The 20,490-nt window shown below is 43.3% G+C and overlaps 1 protein-coding gene across 1 annotated transcript in view; it reads left to right on the top strand.

The window, feature by feature from the left end:
* LOC144771837 (zona pellucida-like domain-containing protein 1) overlaps positions 1-20,490 on the top strand; it is a 558,912-nt gene that overhangs the window by 154,322 nt on the left and 384,100 nt on the right. The window lies entirely within an intron of this gene.

The raw sequence follows: 20,490 nt of genomic DNA, 5'->3' as shown, positions 1-20,490 counted from the left end.
AAGAAAAAGGCGAGACAAGAGAATCTGTCGACAATACCTTCGACTGCACGTCCACATCTTTCCAAAGGCCAACATGTAACATGTAGTGAAGGTTAAATGTGGACACGAATGCGCAAAAACCAGCCCAGCAGAATATTAGAAAGAGAGGGTCTTTGCCCAGGAACCAAACATCCAATGGTCAGACCTACCCTAAACACTAAAAGAGGGTTACAAACCAATGGACACATATCCAAATAGGACTAAAGCATGTAGCCCTATTCGAGCAACGGTGAAATAAACAAACTTAACGAAAGGTGAATTGCAACACTGAAACTCAACCCCTGTATGCGTCAAGCAAAAAGTTAAAATATGAAGCCTCTTCTGAGCAGAGAGTTTAAAAAAACAGGCATGCAGAGAACTTCCTGCTCAACCTTATATCTGGAAGGACCTTTGGGAGTGTGATTGGGACTTAATCTCAGCTCTATCCTGTGAGGAATATATCTGAAGTGCGGGCACAAACAGACCAGAAGGCCCAACTCTACAAGGCCCATGACCCTAGTATTGGCAATGGGTAATGACACCTTGAGAGATATAAACTTTAGGAACACCTAACCGGGAATCGTGGACCTAGTGAGAGGCACAGTGTAGTATCCTGCATATATACTGTAAGGTATTTTATCACCCTTGCTCAGCCAGTGCCTGTGCTCTGACTCATTAGAATGTTGGAGTCTGATGATGCCTCGGAATGTTGGGACACTGTGAGCTGAAGTGACAGGCATGGGCTGCGCAGCAGACAGGCTGCTCCTGGTGGGGCTCATTGAAAGATCTTATCTATTTGATGTTAACTACAATAAAGACTTCATGTGTTACATCTTTCACACTATGGGTCACAGTCCCATTTATAGCACTCCTCACTCTCTTGCATAGGAGTAGAGGATGGTCATGGGTCTTAGTCCCATTGGCTGTTATTGTCTTTTTACATTCTGTATTTTGCTGTTTTGTATAACGCAATATTACACGTATATTGAATTGTTATTGTTGTATTGAAAGTGGGGGGAAGTATTAGTTATACTGTATGTATTCTACTTTGCCTCTTTTCTGTTTTCCATTAGGTCCAGCTTTCCTTGTGATGTCATCCTTATTTTCATCCTTGGTTTCTGGACTCACTTTACTTGGTGTCAACCTTTGTTTCGAGCCTTCCCTTTTTCGTATTTTCATTCTTTCTCTTTCCTGTTCAGGTGGATTTCCTTTATTTCCTCTTCCTCATGTCTGTGTGTAGGCTGGTATCCGGTTTGCGTCATGCCTCATTCTTCCTTCCTTTCTCGCCTGCCTGGCCAGTGGGTATGTTTGGGGGTTGTCTTTGGCACGTCTGCTCTCTCTGCCTCCTTCTTTATATTTCGTTGTTGTGGAGGATGGGTTTTCTATTTTTTTACTTATGCCTTACCTTTTCCTCCTTGTCTTCTTCCATCTTTTTCCTTGCTCTGCTTTGCTTGCTCTTTTCCTTGTTGTTCTCTCTGTCACTCCGTTGTTCCTTCCTTGCTATCTGTGCTTTGTTCACTCTTGTTATCTTTTATCTTATTTGCATTTGTTCTTCTGTTGGAAGGAAAAGGGATATATGTAGTATCCTGCATATATACTGTAAGGTATTTTACCACCCCTGCTCAGCCAGTGCCTGTGTTCTGACCCATTAGAATGTTGGAGTCTGAAGATGCCTAGGAATGTTGGGACACTGTGAGCTGCAGTGACAGTTAGGCATGGGCTGAGCAGCAGACAGGCTGCTCCTGGTGGGGCTCCTTGAAAGATCGTATCTACTTGATGTTAACTACAATAAAGACTTCATGTGTTACATCTTTCACACTATGGATCACAGTCCCATTTACAGTTCTCCTCGCTCTCTTGCATAGGAGTAGAGGATGATCATGGGTCTTAGTCCCATTGGCTGTTATTGTTTTTTTACATTCTGTATTTTGCTGTTTTGTATAACGCAATATTACACTTATATCGAATTGTTATTGTTTTATTGAAAGTGGGGGGAAGTATTAGTTGTACTGTATATATTCTACTTTGCCTCTTCTCTGTTTTCCATTAGGTCCAGCTTTCCTCGTGATGTCATCCTTATTTTCCTCCTTGGTTTCTGGACTCACTTTACTTGTTGTCGACCTTTGTCTCCAGCCTTCCCTTTTTTGTATTTTCATTCTTTCTCTTCCCTGTTCAGGTGGATTTCCGTTATTTCCTCTTCCTTGTGTCTGTTTGTAGGCTGGTATCCGGTTTGCGTCATGCCTTATTCTTCCTTCCTTTCTTGCCTGCCTGGCCAGTGGGTATGTTTGGGGGTTGTCTTTGGCACGTCTGCAATCTCTGCCTTCTTCTTTATATTTCGTTGTTGTTGAGGATGTGTTTTCTATTTTTTTACTTATGCCTTACCTTTACCTCCTTGTCTTCTTCCATCTTTTTCCTCCCTCTGCTTTGCTTGCTCTTTTCCTTGTTGTTCTCTCTGTCACTCCATTGTTCCTTCCTTGCTATCTGTCCTTTGTTCACTCTTGTTTTCTTTTATCTTATTTGCATTTGTCCTTCTGTTAGAAGGAAAAGGGATTTGTAGTATCCTGCATATATACTGTAGGTATTTTACCACCCCTGCTCAGCCAGTGCCTGTGCTCTGACTCATTAGAATGTTGGAGTCTGATGATGCCTCGGAATGTTGGGACACTGTGAGCTGAAGTGACAGTTAGGCGTGGGCTTAGCAGCAGACAGGCTGCTCCTGGTGGGGCTTCTTGAAGATCTTATCTACTTGATGTTAACTACAATAAAGACTTCATGCGTTACATCCTTCCTGCGTGGACCTTCATCACTACAAACAGTCACTACTCACTATTGACAACAGCATGGGATTGAAGACCAAACAAACTACAAGTCACCCTGAATGCCTAATGTCCGCCAACTGAACCTTCAACACAGCAAGACACCGTTAATACCAATTCATAAGGAAATACAAACCGCAGATCACTAATATTCTCTAAATTGAAGGTTCCTTAGCACTAACAGTTTCATAGGGAATTCTAATATAGACTTACATCCCTGCCAATGGCTATACCGATTATTAAAGGTCCTGAACCCAAGTTATGGGCCTAAGCCACAGGCTTTAACAACTGGCATAGCTTGAGACAGAGGCTATTAGAACTGGGAAGTGTGGAACTCTGCAAAATTCCGCGGTGTTACATAACTCAGCAGGATTTCAGGGAGTTTGCGAGTAGGCAGAAATCGCTACTTCACGCTGATTGTGCTGATGTTTAGCAGCAGGGGCTTGTTATGTGCTGCAAAATCAGCACAAACGGCATCACACGGTTTGTCAGGGGGTGCTGCTTCTTTGCTGCCACTAGAGTAGATTCCACTCAAATTGCAGCTTTCTCACTGAACTGGTCTAACCACCTGCAACCAGACACGTTGAGAATGCCTCACCAGGTGCGGTTCTAGCACCTGAAAATCACGCCATGTGACACAAATTCTCACTACGCTTACAAACCTAACTTTGGTGAGCTGCTCTCAGGAAAAAAATCTGGCATGCAGTGGTTGGCATAGATTTAACGGAACCCCGCGATACAAGCGTAAGACGGAGTAGGAAAAACTGCCAGCAGAGTGAAATTTATCGTCCACCCCTAATTAGAACATTCCACCCACTAAGGGGAGAATGTTCTAACTTAAAAAAGGTACCAACATGAAGACAAACATTGGAATGTTGGAAATTCAGGCTTATATCAGCCACTATAAGCCTGGAGCTACTCCATTGTCTTTAATGCAGCTCTCAACATTCCAATGTTCTAATGATGTGTATATTTTTACTGAGTAGAGAGCCTGCATGGCTGTTGAAAATCAGGAGCCAAACCACTAGAGAGCTCCAAGGCCTATCAACCTATACTTGCAATAGTCTAGCCTTTAAGTTGAGCAAGTAGAGAGGAGTTTTCAAAATAGGGATTCATTGCAAGGCAGAGGATAGAAGCTTTAGAAGAAACTGCTCCCTCCATGCTCCAATTGTCCTGTGGAAAGGAAGCTTGGATTTTCCCAGCCACAAGGGAATAATCGTCAACACACTCATGCACTAGAATCCCTTAGATTAGACGGAATGTAGTGAAAGCAAGAGACAACATACAAGCCACCGATACTGGTATGATAGAGCGCGAATGCCCCAGACCAAAGAGTCTTATTACATGCAGCAGAACATGGAGATCAAATAATTTTGACAGGAGAACACTAGGTCTCAAACAGAACATCCACATTGATTGCAGAGATCTGTGAAGACCTTTGGGGGCAAACTTTGGCCACATAAGAGGGAAATTCTCAGCAGAGAAGATCAATTTGATCAATGTCCAGTTTTCATTTATGCACGGTTGCAATGGCATGGCATGTGGCTCTGCCCCTCTTAAACAATTGATATAAGCCTTAGTGGTAGTCCTGCCCAGCTGTGACAGGTCCCAAGAGCCATGTATGAGACTTGCGATATTATATAAACCCAAAAGAAATTCCTTCCCTAAACTTCAGTTGGAGAAGCACTTCATACCCACTCAACCACAGCAACCAATGAACCCCAAGTTACCCATCACCAAATACTGAAAGCACTGGACATGACAAGAACAGGAGCATGCTAAAGAAAGTCGGCACTGTAAGGCAAGCAACGTCAGGGCATAGCTGGCAATAAGGTGAAATGACTTTGTGGACCATAGTTGAAAGTGACAAACTGCATACAAAATATGTCTATCTATTACTACCAAACCAGTTGGAGCAAAGGCACATTTTCTATACTTGCATTAGGGCCTCTGACATACTTGCTACAGCATGATCAGCTTAGTGGCACCTAGCATGCAAGCTCTAACTTGATGGAGAGCAATAAAGGGAATTGGTGAGAGAGGTTGTTCTGCACAAGGAACAGAACATGAAGATGTGTTTGGATCGGAATTCCAGGTCAAAGTTGACCTAGGACACCCACAGGAGGAAAGCTGAAATGTCCTTGAGAAGCCAGAGCCACGTCAGTGTCAAGATATAATCCCAATTATATGTGGGTGAATTATTCCGCTATGCCCACAGAATTCAAGAAGTTTTGCCCTCCGTGTTCCGCCTGCAATGCAGAGTTCCATCAAAACTATGCCAACTGCTGAGTGAGTTTTTTCTTGTGCATGGATCACCAAAATTAAGTTAGTGAACACGAGTGAGAATTTGCATCCCCTAGGGTGATTTTCGGGCCCAATTACTCATCCTGATGATATTTTGCACCATGGGTGGTCGTGGCAGGTCACGACCATTCACGTTCAGAAACCTGCCTCTTGAGTGGAATATCTACTTAAGAAGCAATGCCCTCTAGTGTGCCCCATATTGCCATTGGTGCTGATTTCACAGCACAGAACAAGATTCCGGCGCTAAAAATCCCCATGGTTAAATAGGGATCACTGAAAGAATATCGACTACCAAAATATCGACTACCCAAAATATCGAGGAAAAAATATCTACAGCAAAAATATCAAGTTTGTATGTACAAACAGGTAAGTACAAAAATATCGAGTACAAAATATCGTTTACAAAAATATAGTTGTAAAAAATATCGTATTTACTAAAAACAGTGTTAAATTAAATTAATATTAATAATTAATTACTAAAATATACTTAAAATTACTTCAATTAACTTATAATAATTAAATAATTAATGAAAGTTAAATAAGTATTTTTTTATTTCATATTTATTAAACATATATATATAGTAATAAAATATAATAAAATAATACCCAAAAACTGAAAACTGACCCTGAACCCTAAAAATACCCCTTTACCCAAAAACTGAAAACTGACCCTGAACCCTAAAAATACCCCTTTACCCAAAAACTGAAAACTGACCCTGAACCCTAAAAATACCCCTTTACCCAAAAACTGAAAACTGACCCTGAACCCTAAAACTACCCCTTTACCCAAAAACTGAAAAATGACCCTGAACCCTAAAAATACCTCTTTACCCAAAAACTGAAAACTGACCCTGAACCCTAAAAATACCCCTTTACCCAAAAACCCAAAACTGACCCTGAACCCTAAAAATACCCCTTTACCCAAAACCCCAAAACTGACCCTGAACCCTAAAAATACCCCTTTACCCAAAAACCCAAAACTGACCCTGAACCCTAAAAATAAAAACGATATTACTTCACTTACCTTAAAAACGATATTACTTCACTTACCTTAAAAACGATATTTTGGCTGTCGATATTCTGTCCTGTCGATATTTTCTCCAAACGATATTTTGGAGTCGATATTATGTCCAAACGATATTTTGGAGTCGATATTATGTCTGTGTACCGTTAAATAGATGTGCCGAATTCCGTCCACTCGCGGTACTCCGCTGAATCTCGCAGTTTTTTTTATGTAACTGTGGAATTCCACAGAGTAAAACTCTGCAAGTACCACCCACCTCTTATCCCAATCCATAGCTTAGGAGCGATGGAGGTACACTTTGAGCACCTGGCCAGTGTTAAGAACACTTTGTCCTAGTCCAATTGGGAATATCTAGACTGAAGTACCTGTGCTAGGGCAAGCTGGGGATCTTTCCAGTTCAACAAGAATCCATGCTCTTGACCTGGCCATGCCCTAAAATATCTGCTCAATGGAAGGAGCATGAGGCTAAGGATGAGTCATCCTTCCAAAACTGTGGGATAATGCTACCTGTGAAGCCAGCTCTTTTGTGTGCACTCTTGGCGAAGTATTGCACTTGAATGTTAGAACTCAAAACTAAAACTGCAGTGTACGCGGCCAAGATGGTGGAGTAGACAAACACTCTCTACTGGAGCTCCCGTCTTGGTCAGGCCTTTTAATATTCCTCCCATCCTGAGCACTGAATTCAAGGACACCAGCGGTGCTTCAAGACAGTGAAGAGCCAAGTGTTGTGTGTCTAGCTGGGCCCCCAGCCCAATGTAAGTTTTAGTCTTGGCTTGTCATCGAGGACACAGACGCCCAGCACAAAGGACATGAAAGAAACTCCGATGCTCCCTGAGATGGCGGGAATGCTGGTGAGAACGGAAACTATGGCACCTGCAGTGTGCAGGCATGTGCTGGGAGTAAGAGCCTAAAGGGGGGCCGTGCAGGCTGCTGCAACTAAAGTTGCTTTTTCCTCTTGTGATTTTCCTGCATCAATGACCATCAGAGAGAATTCTCTCTTACTTCCCTGCAGGTGGTTCTGAATCCGGGCACCGTACAAGTAAAGGGCAAGTGAGAGTCCAGCATGTTATGGACATTAAGACCTACTGGTGGACATCTGGTTTCAGGCCAGGGACTGATCTGCTGCTCGGAGTGCATGATGGTGTCCCTTGAAATCCATGACGCATGATTAGAGAACAGGGACTCATGTAGCTCCATAGCCCCTCTGTCTATGCTGCAACACATGGCAAGTAGCCGTCAAAGCTACAATTGTTGAAGATATGACCCACTGAAGAATGACTGACAACGTAGGGTAGGACGGGGGAAAGCAACACAGCTACTGTTCTGGACAGACCGGTGAGAGCCTCACCCGGTGTATAATGGTGGAAATGCCTCAACTAACATCTGCAGCTGGGGTGAAATTGAATGCCTGGGTAGATTGGAGAGACAACCCCTATGCCCCCCTCAAGAAGAAATCCATGTGAGGCAGTGTGTTCCCATATATAAATAAGATGCAACCTAGATTGGCTGACGTGCACACCTCAGCAATCCCTCACAAACATGGTCCTGACCAAAGAGGACCTACTAGAGAGCCTCCATACTTTAAAGACAGAACTCTGTGCTTAACTTCACCCAGATTTTGAACAGGGACCTGAGGATAAGAGATCAGATTTGGGAGCGAAATTCAAAGAGCTTAGATCGGGTATTGACTAGGTGAGTCAGAGGATGCTGGATGAGAAGGCTAAACTGGAAGCACCTGAGTTCGGCCAGATGGCTGCCTCATTCCATGGCATGACAATGGAACTACAACTGAAGGGTGAATTGAATAAGTTGGGGGACTTAGAGAACAGCACACAGAAGAAAACCTAAAACTCTGTGTCTTGTGGGAGGAGGTGCAAGAGGCTGAACTGACCACACTTGCTACAGGCCTGCAGATGTTATTTTTTTGAGGATGATTGCACAGAGGTCCCTTTGGATAGGGTACACTGAGATGGGCCAGATGAGATCTTTTCCTTTGCAGCATCACACAAAGTCCCAGTTCCATTACTTCCCTGGAAAGGAGGCTGTCCTATGGAAGGCACTTACATTTGACACAGTCTCATTTCAGGGCGACTCATGCACCATATTGCAAGATGTTGCTCAGATAAGGCTCCAGCCGCATGCCACATTTAAAATAAATCACCCAAAAACTGTGACAAGGGAATCAGTTAGGAATGGACATTTCACTTCAACCTTTCTTTTAAAATCAATGACAAATATCACCTGGTCACTAACTTACTGCAGGCTCCCAGCTCTTGGGCCTGAGGCTAGCCCAGAGGCATCCCTGGGGAGGAACAGTGTACATGCTCAAGGTTTGGGGCTTGATTCAAATGGCTAGAGCCACTCTATGAATCTCCACAGGTCCTAGCATAACTTAGGGGATCAAGATCCTCTCTAGGTAGGACTTAAGTTAGCTTGGTAGCACACTTTGTGGCTTACTCTTAACTGCTCAAATAATCACACTCTGCTGCTTCTTTCTTAACCCCTCCTGTGCTCATGAAGAGGTCAGCTCGTCATGAGCCACGGCGCTTGTATGCTCATGACGAGCTGAGCTCGTCATGACCGTTGGAACGCTCGCACGCTGGGCTGATTCCCCTGCTGTGCTAAGCGTTCAATTAAACGGGCGTGGTCATGAGGAGCTCAGCTCGTCATGAGCACACGAGCACCGTGGCTCATGACGAGCTGAGCTCGTCATGAGCACCAGGGCGCTGTGCGCGCCCCCCCCCGCCCCCCAGCACAGCGGGGGAAACAGCCCCGCAGCGAAGGGGTTAAAAAGTGCTGCCATCGGGATTCAAATGGTCAGCTCCATGTTGGAGATTCATCTCATCAAATGCCTCACTAAAGCTGGCTTCATCAGAGCAGTGGCCTGCCTGGTACAGGGTTGGGGTGGTGAGGTGGGTGAATGCATTAATGTAGCCTGCTTCATCAGAGCAGTGGCCTTCCTGGTACAGGGTTGGGATGGTGAGAGGGGGGCTTCATGCTCCATGAAAACCAATAATGAGTGAAGTTTTAGGCGCTCACATGCGATATCCATTTAAGGGATACATATTCCTACTTGTTCTTTTTGCTTTGATGATTATCATTATCTGCTTGCACTCCACAGCCTGCTTTATGCTCGCCATGATTGGATGTATGTCATTACAACTCGGTGTTTACACAGTGCTACCATTACAACGCAGTTATCACATTGCAAGTTGTTACAATGACTTGCGTTGGAGGGCGCTGGATTGTGGATTATTTCAATTTTCTATTCCAACTCCAGCCCACGTAACAGTAGGGAAGGTGTTGAAATAGAAAATTAAACTATTCCTTGAGCAAGAGCGCCATCCAGCGCAAGTCGTAGTAACGACTTGCGTTGTGATGGCTGTGTCGTAAAGGCCCGCGGTGTAAACACCGCGTTGTAAAGGATGTTTGCCCGATGATTAGCATACATACTCCGAACATTGAGGGCCTCAACACTTCCCACAAGAGGGTCTATCTGGAAAGTTTTAAGATATAAACAGCCTGATATTTTATGTCTGCAGGGGATCTTTGTCTTGAGAAAGGGTCAGGGGAAAACTGTGACATAGAAACTGCCTCACAGTATAGCATTCAGATGCACTCACCAAGGAACGGAGGTGGCAGTACCCTTTAACAAAACCTTTTCTTCTTATTTCTAGACAGGAAAATAAACAAGGAGGGCAGATATCACTCCCTGTTTGGCAACTTGCAGGGGTGCCTCATTACAGTCACAACTCTGTATGATCCAACAGTGCACAGGACACTTATCTTTCACATTTCTTGGAGATACTGGGAGAAATAGCTCAAGGAGAGAGGACCTTAAAGCAGTGTGGAATCCTCAGCTGGATAGAGGGAAGGGTCTGGTGGGACTAGTTGGAGCATTCGCCAAGTGGATAAATAGTTTCCTACAGGAGCTCAGCCTGTTGGAGGTGTGGTGGGAGAAGCACACATGTGTACCAAATGCACTTCTGCATTTAATATACCTTAGTTAGCAACTCACTCTTAGTGGTAATGCGCTAAATAGAGTGGCACATAGAAGAATAGTTTACCCTTAATGAACGGGGGATCAACAGGTGGAGTATGATATGCCTTTATGGGAGTAATCAGAGGCGAGTTTACAGCTATATAGATTTATAGCTGTTATGGCTGAGTGCCTCTGCCTCCATTTAATGGAGCTACACAAGCTAGAGCAAGACATCAAGAGACGAAGCAGAAAAGGGTCAGCGCACTGTCTCTCCAGTTAACACGTAATCTAGTCACTACCAGTGGTCAACTCAGGCAGCATTACCCCAATAGGATTGAACTGACCGTTCTTCAACTAAAAAGTGGACCTATGTAGATGGAGACGAGGTAGGCACACAATTAGTGAGGATGTTGTGCGCTAAGCATGACAAGGAATATGTTAAAGTTTTCATAATGCATAGGGAGATTTGTGACAGACAACAAGGATAAAGTGAGGGAGCTCTGATGTTTTTAGTTGGGTTTATACGTGTCTTTCCCCATGTAACAACTGAGTTTTATGGATTAAAATTCCAGCTCCTCAACGTATCAATGCTGCAGAGGGAAGAACTAGAACGACCTATTCAGGTGGAAGCACCCTTGCAGGCCATTAAATCACTTAAGCTAAATAAGGTCACTGGCCCCACATGTCAAAAGGCACACTTTTATAGAATGCATGATGCTATTCTGGCCTTCTGTTTATTTTTTGTGAGAGTTGTGGTGCCACAACAACTTCAATGGGTGACACACTTATCAGGGTCTTGCCTGTGACAGGAAAGGACCCCCGGCTTTGCACTTCATATCTCTCAATAGCTTTATTGAATGTTGATATTAAGCTGGACACTAACATTTTGGTACCCAACCAAATGCTGTACACCCCACTTTGGTCCACCTGGTTCAGAGCAGATTTGTTCAAGGTCGTCAGTTCCATATGAACATGAGGACCACCATCCATCTAGTTGAAAAGGCTTGCTTAAAAAGACCCAGCTGTATAGCTGACACTGGATGCGTAAAAAGCATCTGACATGGTGGATTGGTTCTACCTGTACCTTGTCCCTCAAAGAATGGGAATGTGCTTCTATTAGTTGGAAATGCTGGGGAGAGGTATACAATCATCCTTCACATCTAACCAGGAGAAGGAGATTAATTAAAATGTTGTTGTTCCTGACACTATATACAATCTTGCTTACATAAAATGTGCCCTTTTGCAAGCCCTACCTGTTGGATGGCCTATATGGGCACTGGAAATCCACTCCATGTCTGGTTGCAATGCTCTGGTATCTTCTTGTTCTGGGTTAAGGTGGCAGATATTCCTCTGCCTTTTGCTCCAGAGGTGCTACTTTTCAGGATGGAGTCTTAGAGCTTGGAAAGGATATCCAAATATAAGCGGTATATGGTGCTGCACTGCTTAAATATGGCTAAACTGACAATCGCACATAATTGGAAAAAAGGCGGAAACCCCCCCTGTCACCCAGTGGTTATAAAGGCATTGGCCATTGTTAGCAATGGAATATCTATACAGAAATAGAAATAGATCCCACACATGTTGGAGTCCAAATTAAAGTCTCTCTATATAAAGATGTGTGGAGGCCTCTTGAAAAAGTTGATGGCACCCCTCTCTTTGAGGGTCTTTGGGTGAATGATAGTGACCCAATAAAGCTGGTGCAGTTGTGATTTCTCTTTGGCTGAAGTGATGAACGAAAAGTGGGTAATGGACTAAACAGCCTTTGTCTGTGGTGGGCTGGTCAAGTTTCCTCCCAGGTTACATTTTGATGGGGGGGGGGGGGTGATGGTTTGGAAATGGGGAAGGGGTTTATTCTGTTTTTTTCTATTGTAGTTTATTTTTCTAGGCAGAGCCTTGCATCATGTAGTAAAGTAATGTATGTGTCTTTATGTATAGGAATAACATAACAAAGGCAATCACCTCTTCTCTATTTTTGAAATGTCAATACAAAAGTACCACAAAGAAACAAAAATCTACAAATTTTTCAGTGCAAACCTAAGGCAATTCTGCTCTTCCAGGCGAATGGAAATGTAGTTTCAAGTATCCAGATGGTCAAGAGAAATCAGAATCTTTCCTGGTCGATTCCTCTCACTAAACAGGACAGGAACTGCTGTATGTGTGTCCAGTAGGCCCTAAACCTAAACTTTCATAGTTATGTGGTCATCTGGCTCACTCAAAGTGGGGTCATCACGATCCTTATATATGGAAACGCAGAGGAGAACTCTAACTGTTGCGCATATATAATGATCAGCAAAACTAAATGAACAGTCAGAGAGAAAGATACCAGACATTGAAGAAATGCAAGAATCATCGTTACGCAGAGGGATTCTGCAACCTGGCACACCGGCAGTCAGAATCAGGAGGACTTTGGGAATTGAGTTGCTCCAGAGGAAGTAGCAACTTCACCCCAACCTAACATCTTTGAAATAAGATTTGTCACCAGGGTGTCCGCCTTCACCAACTGAGGCATCACTAATACAATTCCATCAGGCCATACAGTTTAGCAAGAAAGTGTGGAACTGCTGCTGTGTGTAAGGTGTTCAACTCCACTTACATTTTACCCTTGATAAAACAGTCAGTAAGCAGACTAAACACAGGTAATTTGTAGAATATGCTAAGTAAACTATGAATGGTGCTGTGAGCCGTGTCCTCATGATGCAAAGCAAATTTTGCCAAAACTTGCTGCATTTCTTCTTTAAGTACTATTTGCATAATCACCTCTCCTTCAAGTCCCCAGACATGAGTTTCCCTATACATAGAAGGAAGATGAATAGTCCTAACATCTCTTGTGTCTCTTTCTTAAGCTCACAGCTTATTGAACACCTCATACTTGAAACTTAACCCACTTCACTTAGATAACTGTAACTCTCTTGTATGGTGTGATTGAAGCTCTAGACTACCCTAGTAGTCTTAGGGCAATACAAGGAAGATGTAATGCGTTTAATACCCCTACTACTTAAGAAATATTTCATCACTTTTGAGATTAATTGTGCCAATTCGTCTGTGAGCAAAGTGCTGGGAAACCTTTCCTCGTGAAAACCAGGTCCATAAATGTATTTACTCTACTAGGAATAATATCTGGATCTATCTCCATTTATCCCCACCTGGAGAACAGATCAATTAATACAATAATATAACTCAACCCTTAATTCTGTTAAATTATTCCCACAATGTCTAATTTGTGTCTCTTCTGGCAAATCTCTGCCAACTGTGGAAGGAGTCTTCACCCTCTTGACTATGTCAGTCAATTGATTTGCAATTCCATCTCAAATGAATCTTTCCACATTCTTGTTTAGCACTGCCCCTAAAACATAATTTTGAACCCTCACTTTAGTATTGCATATCCCTGAGTGTCTTTCATAAGCTATTTCCAGTAACGTTATTCTTAAACGTTCTGGTGGAATAATCATTCATCCTCTAAAAAGCATTCCACATGATCCTTTTTATCTCCAACTCCCATTCCTCTTTATAAATACAACCTGTAGCCACTATTCACATCCTTATATTATCCCACCATTCTTCGGTATCATTACTTCTCTCCTTCTCAATCGATTCTGTCATTCTATCCCCAAATACTCCTCTTAAATAATATGCAGTTACAATGCACATGCCTGGAAGATGTTCTGCCTCACAATCACATTCTTGCAATAAAACTATCCATGTGTAAATTATGGTGGACATATCAAAGCATTTGATATTGATCATCTTCTTCAAAGACTTATGGCCATTCACATTTTGTGATTGCAAACAACACATCCAGTAAATTTGTTCAATGACATATAACTTCTGATTTTCCCTAAAGGCTCTTAATGCAAAAAGCAATTGTTTTATTGTCCTGCCTCAACACCTTATCATACTCAGGGTGGCACTAGTCGCAACAGACTGGGGATACCACTAGTACCATATTTTTGGGACTTACAAGTAAGTTAGGCTATGTCAATTGGGTGTAAGCCAATCAACCATGTACCTTCTCAAGGGCCAGAACACATGACTGAGTTCTGATTAGCAGGGCTCAGGGCAGTTCAGAAACATTACACCAGTGTCTAGCAGTTGAAAAAAGGGGCATTAAGTGAGGTTAAAACCTGCAAAAAAGCCTGCTTCCTCACACAACCCTACCCCCTGCTAATATGCCCAGGAAAGCTTACCAGACTTTTGGTTGTTCTCCTTGACTAATCAGCTGGGAAGGATGTGGTAAACTGGTTTACCATTAAGGACCTATTCAGCATCATCCTTCTACTAGAGTCATTCCCTCTGGAGAGCTGACCTACCTCAACTAAGACGGGTCCCAACCTAAATTGAGTCTTGGCTAGGACTCTGACTCTCCCAACATTTTCTCCACCCTTTACCTGGAACTGGTATGTACTATTCTCATCCATCCCTACCTTAGCTATGCTTACTCCTAGCTTACCCACATAGATTACCCAGCACTGGAGTAACTCCACCATGACCAACAGGGTCCTACATTGGTTGTAGCATAGGGTCTGACTCCCATGCCAAGACTAGGGTTGCCACTAAGGCAAGCACCTAGCAGAGGCTACTGACAGCTGTCAGTACCCAGAGCCACACCCAGAGCTCTGAATGTTGGGTGTTCTCCTTGAGGGGCAACTGTAAACTCTTGAGGCTTCTCTAACTTTTCAAAGTGAGGGGATACCACACCAGTTGACAGACACCCTCCTTCTACTTTCTTTCTGCCAGTTCAGGGAGGACACCCTGAATCTTATCAGTTGCCTGACACCCCAGAATGTCATTTGGTTAGGAGAGGCCACACCAGGGCCAGTGTGAGGCTACTCCCCTGTTTGGGTAGGTTCTCACCAGCATCCCGGGTCCCTACTTAAGGATGGCTTCCCCCTCTTACCTTTCCCTCTTCTCTAGGGCCCATGTCTCCCAACCATAGCAAAAGTATCTCCAGAATCCTTGCGAATGGCAGTGCCCTGGGCATCTCCCTCTTCTAGTTCCAAAGTGACCCTGTGTCCCTTACTGCACGAAAAACAAACATCTTGCAATGCAGGCACCCTTGTAATATGATGCCAAGGTGCCTGTACTGGCGCATGACAGCCAATTGTGCGCCGGCACAGTGGAAAGCCACAGATGGGTTGTATTGTTGATACAATACATTCCTGTGCTTTTGAAATGAAGCTGCATGGTGCAGCAAAATGCCTTTGCTGCGCCTTGTTGCATCTTTTTTTTTATATGACGCCCTTAGTCCCTAAAGTGATGTCCTCGCAAAAAGCAAGACACAGAGGGGCAAATTTATCAGTCTTTCACACAATGCAGATCAGCAAGCTACCTTGCTGTGCTGCATGACAGGGCAGGAACGCACTGTATTTACCATTATGCAGCACATTCCTGTCCTTTCCTAATGCTGGCACACTTTTGGCTGCCTAGCACCAACACAAGCACCCTTCAATCATGATGCAAGGGTGCCTGAGTGCAGCCAGGATTGTTTTTGTGCGGGTAGGGACACTTTGCCACACAAAAACAATCCTGACAGGCCTTTTTCTCTTTCTATGTGTGCTGCAAAATCAGCACAAAAAAGAGGAAAAAACAAGGAGAAATAAAGAGTTCTCCTCAGTACACCTCACCTGGGGAGGGGTAGCGTTTTGATGCATCCCCAAGTCTACCAGTAATGGATGCGTCGGAACATCCATGCTTCACCCATGGAACACCTCCATTTCGCAGAGTAACACAAGGCAGTGATTTGCACTGCCTTGTGTTACTCTAGACTTATCAAGCCATGCAGGGCCATGCAAGGTGGTCTAGCGTGGCTTGATGAATCTCACTTACGTTTTGCGTTGCTCTTGCTCCCCCTTGCGCAGTGCAAGGAAGATGCAAAACCTTGATATATATGGGCCAGAGTTAGTTCATCCTGTACTTGGAATCTGACTGGCTATAACACCCACACAGCATGCACATAGTATAAATCTAGATAAGCTACCAAACCATAGCGTCTTTAATTTCAATGACCTCACGCATTTTATGAAGAGGAAAAAAGTACTGATATTTCTGAAGTCAAAACACCGGAACTTAGCAGTATTGCAAAAAATACACCTCACCATTGTAGAAACCAACAAGCTGAAGAACCACTGGGTAGGAAAGGTAATCTATGCGTGCAAGACCCCTGGCTCACAGTCACTGCTTGTACACACACGAAAAGATGGACAGACAACTTTGCAAGCAATGTGCCTGCAAAACTGAAGATACAAACTACAGCATTCATTGTAGGCCCTACTTACTCCCCAATAGACTCATGGGCCTTATTCAGAAAGGTAAACTACACTTTTAGTGTAAGTTTACTATTTTCTTGCAATTATCAAACTACGAGTGTAGTTTTACATGTGGGATCGTTACGACTCCAGGCCATCTTCAGAGTTCTCTACAGTCATTAGGATACTGCATGAAAAGCTAAAATCATAGTTTGAAAATAGCAGAAAAATAGTAAAAGCCTTGGGAAGGATGCGGAATGGCAGACAGCACTGTACAATGTCCGACCTGGACCTGAGTCCTTACCCCGTTCTATGCGGAGGACAGAATGCTTCCGTCCTCAGCCACAGTGGTCTTATGCTGAAGATGGGTCCTCTGCACATGAGAACGGATATCCCTCTGCTGTTTAGAGCAGAGGTATTTTTTTTTTTTATTTTTCAGCATTGGAGCTGGGAAAGAGCTATCAGAGCGGCCCAAGGCAATTTTTTTATGAAGTGTAATGGACGATCAGGGCGCATGATGCGCTGACGTCAATGCATTGAAAGTGAACTGAGCTGATTGGCTCATTTCACTTTCACTCCCTACGTGCTTGTGAGGCTATCTCAGCCCCTGAGCACCTAGGCAGATGGGAGCGGTGTCATTGGAAAGGGGAGAATATACCCTTTCCAATTTTACCATTCCCCCGCAGATCGCTGCTTGAGGACCCCAAGCATTGATCCACCACTAGACACCAGAGAGGGAGAAGCGGCCTCTTTACAAGGACATTTGCTCCCCCCAAATATATTCGGGCATATTTAGTCTTTCTGCCCCCCTTCGTTCCAGCAGAGCCATGGTCAAAATCCACAGCTTTTGGACAGTGAAAAAAGGACAGTTTTCAGTGGAAAAATATGGTGTGTCCACATTGCATTTTGTGCAGTTTCCTGCTGCGGGCGCCAGGCCTAGGTGCTGGCTCAGCTAGGGCCCAAAAACCACAGCAAAACACATGGCAAAAAAGGAATCGTTTTCGGTGAAAAAATGTGATGTGTCCACATTTCGTTTTGGACAGTTTCCTGTCACGGGCACTAGGCCAATTCCAACAAGTGAGGTACCATTTTTATCGGGATACTTGGGGGAATGCTGAGTGCATGGAAGTTAGTAGCTCCCCACAGATTCCAGAACTTCCATTACAGAAATGCGTAGAATCTTTTTTTTTTAAGGTTTGCAACTGATACTGGAGGGAAGAGCCACACAAGTCACCCCGTCCTGGATTTCTCTGGGTGTCTAGTTTCACAAATGTACAGGTTTGCTAGGTTTCCTTAGGTGCCAGCTGAGCTATGATCCAAAATCCACAACTTTTGGACACTGAAAAAAAGGGACAGTTATAAGTGGAAAAATGTGATGTGTCTACATTGCATTTTGCGCAGTTTCCCGCTGTGTGTGGCTCCCCTCAAATTTACAGAGCTTTCCATCACAGAAATGTGAGGAAAATGTGTATTTTACAAGATTTGAGGTTTGCAAGGAATTCTGGCTAACGGAACCTGGTGAGAGCCACACAAGTCACCATATCCTGGATTCCCCTGGGTGTCTAGTTTCAAAAACATATATAGGTTTGCTAAGTTTCCCTATGTGCCGGCTGAGCTAGGGCCCCAAATCGAAAGCTAGACACATTGCAAAACAGGGTTAGTTTTCATTGGAAAAATGTGATGTGTCCATGTTGCGTTTTGGGCCATTGCATCTTGTGGGCAGTAGGCCTACCCACACAAGTGAGGAAACCATTTTTATCAGAAGACCTGTGGGAATGCTTGGTGGGTGCAAGATTGCGGCTCCCAACAGGTTCCAGAACTTTCCATCACAGAAATCTGAGGAAATTTCTTTTTTTTCAGTCAGTCAGTCAAAACCACTATATTTGGTCAATAAAAAACATAAAAGTACATGACATACAACATATAACACATCAGAATAATAATATTAAAATACAATTCATCAATAAGCTTGGGCAACATAAAGCATTTGACTGCCAGATTTCATGGCTATGTTAATAACACAAGTTACCATCAATTCATATATGTCAGCAGGCAGCTAAAGTATAGGTCAAAAACAAAATCTCAAATCAAGGGATAGACGTTTAGGACAAGGTTCATTTGGTCATTCAAGTACAGCCAGATCACATGTCAGAGAATGCTGTTTTCTCCTATGCCTCACAGCAGCAACCAAATAGTTCGCAATATTAAAAATCTCTCAAGGATCATTCAACATCTGTAGAAAAAATAAAGCAGGTCTAACCTGTATAAATCCTTTCCCCCTTAAAATTGGGATTAAAAACCTGCTGCGGATATCACTATATTGATCACAAAACATTATAAAGTGCATGGTATCCTGGGTTGAAAAATTGTCGCATATGCAAGGGCCCAAATCGCTCACCTTGTTCCAACCCTGTGAATCAGCCAGTAAACAGTGAATAAGATTAAAACAAAATCTAGTTAAAAGCAGGTGGTGGAAAGACTTGGTAACCACTGTCAAATAAGGTTCTATCTGTTGTGAGGATTTTAGCAAAAGGTATGCTTTAACGGAAGGTTTTGTTAACTCAGTCGCCTCTCTCTCTAACGAAAACAAATTAAAAGAATGTGTTTTTACACACACCAAGCCCTCTTTTCTTTTTTTTTCCAGGGAAGTCAAAGAGTTCTGGGCGCCCCATTTTATATAAAATATACTTTACATATTGTAACCATGGAACACTAATTGTCCTCTCCAAGGAGACACAATCCTTTGCAATCTCTTCTTGGTTCAGCGCTAGTTCTGGATTAGCCCAGGTCATTAGCCAACATACCACCGGGGCCAGCCTTATCAAATCGGAAATATAGCCAATGCCTAACTCTTGATCTATGACATACGTGGGGCTAGATAGAGGGACTGACAAGAGGGATCGTAAAATATTGTTTCCAACTATCTGAAGCCCCTCCACCGCTTTGTATCCCCACATTGCATACCCATACCTTGCAATAGATATGCATTTAGACCTGTAAATATTGGGCATAGCTGCGATTGGCTCTGCTCCATTTGCTGAGCGAAACTGTGGACTGTAGATCTTGCCATGGCATTTTTTTTGCTTTCTGTTGGGGGACCCATGAACCCCTCTCATCGAACAGTACCCCCAAATAAATGAATGAGGTCACCCTAGACAGCTCTACATCTTCACAATAAAAGGTTTTTGACTTTTTTGGTTTCTCTCCCATGATCATTGTGTGTGATTTAGCTACATTAACAATTAGATTTAGGGATTGCATAAATGCCCCAAAAGAGTCCATCAGCCTCTGAAGCCCTACAGCTGAACGAGCCAACAAAAAGGTGTTGTCTGCATATAGGAGTGCCGGAACTGCCCTATCCCCTACACGTGTAATATATAAACTAGCAGATCTTAGAATGTTACCTAGATTATTTATGAATAGGGTGAAAAGCAAGGGAGCTAAAATTCAGCCCTGACAGACGCCTCTATCAATCTCAAAGTGCTTTGTGCATTTGCCATCTTGATTAACTCTCACCCTTGCGGAGAGATCCCTGTGTAAGTTGGCCAAGAAATGAAATAAACACTGATCTTCTCCCATGTCAATCAATATGGACCATAGCTTCGATATTTTGACCAGACCGAAAGCTGGAGATTAGGTCCTTAAGGCCAACTGTAGTGTGCCCACCTTAGCCACGGTATATTTCCCTGCTAATAAGTTTAAATTTAAACACTGGTCCAATGTACTCCTTCCTTTTCTGAAGCCATATCGAAGATTTGTTAAAACACCACTCTCATTCAGCCAATCCGTTAACTTACTTAAAATCACTCTCCCTAACACTTTTAGAGCTGAGTCGATTAGAGATATAGGCCTATAGCAGCTTGGTTCCCCTCTCTCGGTTAAAAAATGGTATAATAGTGGAATACGACTAGGACATCAGAAATCCCTGCTGACAAGTGATATTAAAAACATTTGTTACAATTTCAGCCCACAAAATTGGGTTCTGTTTATACAGATCGCCGGGACACCGTCCGGGCTAGCACAACTTTATCTTCATTAAAAACCACTATAGAGGTGTTCAATTCATGTTCTAAGAAGGCTGGGGAATTCAGGGAATTAAGGACC

Source organism: Lissotriton helveticus, chromosome 8, assembly GCF_964261635.1.
Source record: "Lissotriton helveticus chromosome 8, aLisHel1.1, whole genome shotgun sequence".
Lineage (NCBI taxonomy): Eukaryota > Metazoa > Chordata > Amphibia > Caudata > Salamandridae > Lissotriton > Lissotriton helveticus.
This window is presented reverse-complemented; position numbering and strand designations above follow the sequence as displayed.